Raw genomic sequence first — 6112 nt, forward strand, 5'->3', positions numbered from 1 at the left:
GACTAATATTTCCACAATCTTTAGTATTACTAGTAACTACTTAAACCACTGAATATAATAGAATTTTCTTTAAAAATTGTTGTCCAATTTGATCATGACAATTTTCAAAAAATTAAAATCATGAATTTTTAAAATTTCAAATTTTTACCAATTTGTTTAATTACTTTTTAGATATTTAAATATTTTAGAAACATGAAGATATTTTAGTGTATAACAAATATTTAAAATAACAAGTATTTTAGTGTAACAAAATAACAGCACAATATGAAGATATTTTGTTTAATAAAAGTACAGTGAAACCTTGATTATCCGAACTAACCTAGGCAAGGCTAGGTTCGGATAATCGAAAGTTCGGATAATAGAGATTTTAATTTTTTTCATAATTAAAGTAAAAAAATTGGATAGTTGGACTATATATATTTAATTTAATACTTTTTTATAAATATGCATAAGTATATATATGTAAATATATATTAATTCATAATAATATATTAATAAAACATAGAATTCCGAATTTTTAAAGATTTTTCTGGCATAAATTTCGTTATTTTCCTATGAAAGATTCGAGAGACCGAAAAAAAGTTCGGATAACAGAAGTTCGGATAAAATGATTTTCGGTTCGGATAATCGAGGTTCCACTGTATTGACTAGAAAAAAGGAGAAAAACCTGATTCTTTCTGAAACGGGTGTCTACTATTTTTGTTCAACAAAATTCCCTATTTTCTCTTCATTCTTCCCTGTTTATCTTATCTCCTCTAATTTAAAATTATTCAGTTTTATGTATAAATAAATTTCCTTTCTAAATCTAAAATAGTAGTTTTTACTAATAAAAAAGTGCGAATTCTTTTGCTGAGATGAAAAAGCTTAACTGAAAAATTGCTGTGTATAATGTCCAATTGACGTCCCCGGAACGTCCTAGGGACGTCTTTTGGACATAGAACTTAGAAATTTTCCCTCCGAGAAATGAGATTCCAGTATTAACTTTTAAGGAAAATGACAAACTCGATGTAATTACAAAAAACTAAAAGGATTTACGAAAAAAGCTTTCTGCTTTATTACCGACAGTTTGTTTGAAAATATTTTTATTTAGTATGAAAAAGCTTAACTGAAAAATTGCTGTGTAGAATGTCCAATTGACGTCCCCGGGACGTCTTTTGGACATAGAACTTAGAAATTTTCCCTCCGAGAAATGAGATTCCAGTTTTAACTTTTAAGGAAAATGACGAACTCGGAGTTGTACTCGGAGAGGTTTTCTACAGTTTCCCTCTCCACTGGCGAGAAAACCCATTAGACGGGTGGTCCAGGCAAATGCGAGTACTCCTAACCTTAAAAGTCGTTCTGTAGAAACGCAAATCTAGATGGTATATAAATGTGTGTGTTCTGACAGTTGGCCTTGCTTAAAGTCATTTAAAAAGAAAAAAAAAAAAAAAAAAAGGAAAATGACGAACTCGCGGATGTAATTACAAAAACTAAAAGGATTCACGAAAAAAAGCTTTCTGCTTTATTACCGATTTTTTATTTGGAAAAAATTTTATTTAGGATGAAAAAGCTTCAAGGTGTCTATTGAAAATATGACTTAAAATTCCAGGACATTTTCAGGACATATTTCTTATTTTTCCAGGACATTTAAATATGTGTAACAGAGTTATCACAAGTCAGGGAAGTCAAGGAATTTAGGGAAAAGTCAGGGAAAGTAGAATATGTCAGGGAAAAGTCAAGGATTTTTACTAAAAGTACTAGAAAAAATTTAATTTTTATAATTTATAGGAAAAGTCTGAATTTTAGTGACTATTTTGTTCGCCTCATAAACTATGAAATTGACAAGAATTCTAATACAAACACTGCAAAAACAGGTGTCTATATTTGAGACACTTTTGTCCTTATTTTTAAGACGTTTTGGGATGTCTTTCAGGAAGACGTTGTAACGATAGCGTACGCGCATATAAAATGCAGCGGTACCAGTGCACTCGGCAGCGTGAAGGAGAGACACGTACGCGCACAAGCCTTGCGTCGCTGACTCCCCTTCCCGCACCGTCACCGCTCTCTCGGCAGCCGTCTTTCTATATCTCTCGTTGCACGATTCTCAATTTTCAGTTCGCGGCTCGACGCCTCGAGGAGCACTTCGGGCAAGGAGCTTCGAACTCACTCCTCCTGATACATCGATACCTTCACTCAAGGGGCTCTTGGTGAAGCTATCGATGAGAAAGGTTAAGTACACCTGGTTATGGGAGCAACCATGCTAAGGTGAACACCTTCATTCTCTCGACCTGGTCTCTGCGACTTCCCTGCGGGAGCTCTCACGAGAAGATGCGGAGACCAATGCACTCTACTACTTGGACCTCCCTGCGGGAGCTCTCACGAGAGGACCTCGTGGTAAAGGGTGACACCTGCAACCTGAAACTCTGCCCCCCAGGTGTATATAGGAGCTCATATTACACCTGAGGCTAAGCGACGGAGACGATTTCTTCCCTCAGGGAGCACCCTGGATAAGAAGTCGTCCGTTGAGTTTCCTTTCGCAACCCCTGCGCGTCAAGCAAGAATGTCGGCAGCGTACCGACATTGGAGTTGGTCACTCGGTTACCAGTCAGGCCACTCCCTCAGAGTGCACGTACTAGTCGCGTTTGTCACGTTGGGCAATGGGGCGAATTCTAGATTAGTTCCGCGTAGGGAAATTCAATATCTTGAGCTTAGCTAAGCAATGGTTTCTTTTATTTTATTTTATTTTCAGGCGAGAGAACTTGGGTGTAAAACCTGCAAGTCAGGGGGAAGTCACTTCGGGGTAAAGCGACACGAGGCGAGACATTTGTTATTATTATTTTTTTATTATTGTTATTCTTTTACAACGATTATTATTTTATATTTTAGTTCTTTTGTTTTATATTCTTTATATTAGGCTACGTTACTATTTTGTTATTTTTCATTTATTTTATTCTTATTTCATTTTTCTTTGTTAATTTTGTTTTAAACCTTTTATTCTTTATTTTGTTACAATATATTTATCTTACGAAGGTTTAATTAATTGTCTCATTATTGACTACACCTCTCCTCGAAATTACAGCAAATCAATTCTTAGATGGCGCTTCACGCCATTAACTATGGTTAATTATTTATTTAATTAATATTTAAGGGAACCCGGACTCCATCCGGCGAGCGAATTCCCAGCAAATAAAAACCCAATCATTACAACGTTAAAAGTGACTATTTTGGAGACGTTTAAAGTGTCTTCATTCAGATGAAATTTCTGCTTGAATCGATACATAACCTAAAAATTCATGTATGCATTGATATTGCGCGGGAAACTTTCATCGAGACGAGGCAAGACGAATATTACCGAAGATACTCGAATACAGAAAATGTGTTTTATTCAAAGTGTCTTACTTCGAAAACGTCTTAAGGACGCTGCACGGTGGGAAATATTTAAAAGTACGCATAGGCGTAGCGAGCGATTTCTCCTCAACTTCCACTCTTTTCCCCTCTTTTCGTCCCTCTTGGTGAAATTTTTTGACTTTGATAATTAATTAAAAAAAATCCAGATTGAAAATGAAAAAAAGGGCGATTTAGGGAAAAATAATATTTAATAGAGAATATTCAACAAGTTTTCTTATGACGATTAGATGTTTCTATGGGCGTGAATATCAATCCGCGTTTTCCAAAACATAGCAAACTGACAGCTCAATATGGGAGGTTAGCCATGGCCGACTATATCAGGTTGCACCGTTTGCGTAGTACAGTAGAAATGAACGTAAGGAACAAAAATATTAAATGTCAATTATACTCTCATTGTTTACTATTACATTTATTATTTGTTTATTTATTTATTATTGTTTTTATATCTATTATTATTTATTATTTTACTTACTTTTTTAAAATATTATTATGGAAAAGTATTAAAACAATAAAGGAAAATTTTTTATGAAAAAATTATTAAACAAATAAAATTTCTAAACAAAAAAAAAGTAAATAATAAAAAATTATGAAATGTATAATTTTAAAAATTTTTAATGGTTATTTTTATTATTGATATTTTTAAGTATATGAAAAATCTAATTTAAATATTCCACAAAATTAGTTTTAAAGTAATTTTTTATAAGGAATTCAACGGTCATAAAATAAAAGCGGACAGAAAATATTTTGACCCTTTTTCAATTATCATTTTTCTTAAAAATTGGTGGATTTCGAAACACACGCGTAATTTGGTAGAAAATATGTTTTTAAATCCATGAAAAGAATTCCAAATGAAATCGACGATTTTCATAATTACCTATAGAAGTATTGTTTTGAAAAAAACCTTTGTTTTTAAACTGAAAATTCTAAAAATAACATTGTTATTCAATTTTTCTATATGGAAAATTATTTGTTTACTTATTTAGTTTCTGATCAAAATTTAATCTTAATTTTTCTGTATTTCTATTTTTCATCAATAAAAATTATGATATGAAATTATTTAGAAAAATAAATGTCAAAAAATGCCCTTTTTTAATAAAAAAAAAAGCTGCAATGTATTGAAAAAAGACGAAAATTTAATAATCTACTTCAAAAATTGTTAGAAAAAAATTGCAAACATCAACGTCGTTTTCTCAAGACAAAAATGGTTTTCATAATTGGAAATAAATTCTGAGTACCTCCGTGTTTCAGAAAAAGGACTTTTTTCATAAAAAAGATCCAATTTTATGACAAAAATTATGTTTAATAATATTTTCATAAAAAATTTACATTACTTTGTTTTATACTTTTCCATTATAATATTTCTAAAAAGTAAGAATAATAATAAATAATAATAGATAAATAAACAAATAAATATAATTATTTATATAATATTAAATAATAAAAGTAATGACTTATTATTTTTGTTGATCATCTACGTCCCTACATTACCATAGCGTAAATACTTTCAACACAAAAATGGTGCAACCTGTTATGGTCGGCAAAGGCCTACATCGAGCTGTTGCTTTGTTTTGTAAAACGCGGATTCATATTTACGCTCCTAGAAACATCTAATCGTCATAAGTAAGTTTGAATTATATTCTCTATTAAATATTATTTTTCCTTAAATCGCCCTTTTTTTCATTTTCTGTCTGAATTTTTCAAAATTAATTATCAAAGTCTTTTGGTGTAATTTTTTACTTTGATAATTAATTTTTAAAAATTCAGACAGAAAATGAAAAAAAGGGCGATTTAGGGAAAAATAATATTTAATAGAGAATATAAAACAAATTTTCTTATGACGATTAGATGTTTCTATGGGCGTAAATATTAATCCGCGTTTTACGAAACATATCAAACTGATAGCTCTATATGAGAAGTTGGACATGGCCGACCATAACAGGTTGCTCCGTTTGCGTGGTACAGTAGGAATGAACGTGAGTAACAAAAATATTAAATGTCAATTACTCTTATTGTTTACTATTATATTTATTATTTGTTTATTTATTTATTATTGTTATTATATCTATTATTATTTATTATTATACTTACTTTTTAAAAATATTATTATGGAAAATTATTAAAACAATAAAGGGAAATTTTTTATGAAAAAATTATTAAACAAATAAAATTACTAAACAAAAAAAGTAAATAATAAAAAATTATGAAATGTATAATTTTTTAAATTATATTAGTTATACAAATTTTTTTAAACAAAATTATTTCAAATACCAAGATTAATTTTTTTTATAGACAATTTGAAAATTGATACACTGGGAATAATATTGACACATTCAGAAAAAATAAATTTTAATGGATAATTTTTTTTTATTATTTATCAACTATAGTTTATTTCTAAAAAAAATTATACATTTCATAATTTTTTATTATTTACTCTTTTTTGTTTAGAAATTTTATTTGTTTAATAATTTTTTCATAAAAAATTTTCCTTTTATTATTTTAATAATTTTCCATAATAATATTTTTAAAAACTAAGTATAATAATAAATAATAATAGATATAATAACAATAATAAATAAATAAAAAATAATAAATATAATAGTAAACAATAACAGGGTTCCTACAGAATCTGGAAATCATGGAAATGGTATGGAATTTTTAAAAGGCTTCTGGAAATCAGGAAAATAATGGAAAAGGCCTGGAACTTTTAAAAGTTTCTAAATTTTTT

The sequence above is a fragment of the Leptopilina heterotoma genome, unplaced genomic scaffold, assembly GCF_015476425.1.
Source record: "Leptopilina heterotoma isolate Lh14 unplaced genomic scaffold, ASM1547642v1 Lhet_171, whole genome shotgun sequence".
Classification (NCBI taxonomy): domain Eukaryota; kingdom Metazoa; phylum Arthropoda; class Insecta; order Hymenoptera; family Figitidae; genus Leptopilina; species Leptopilina heterotoma.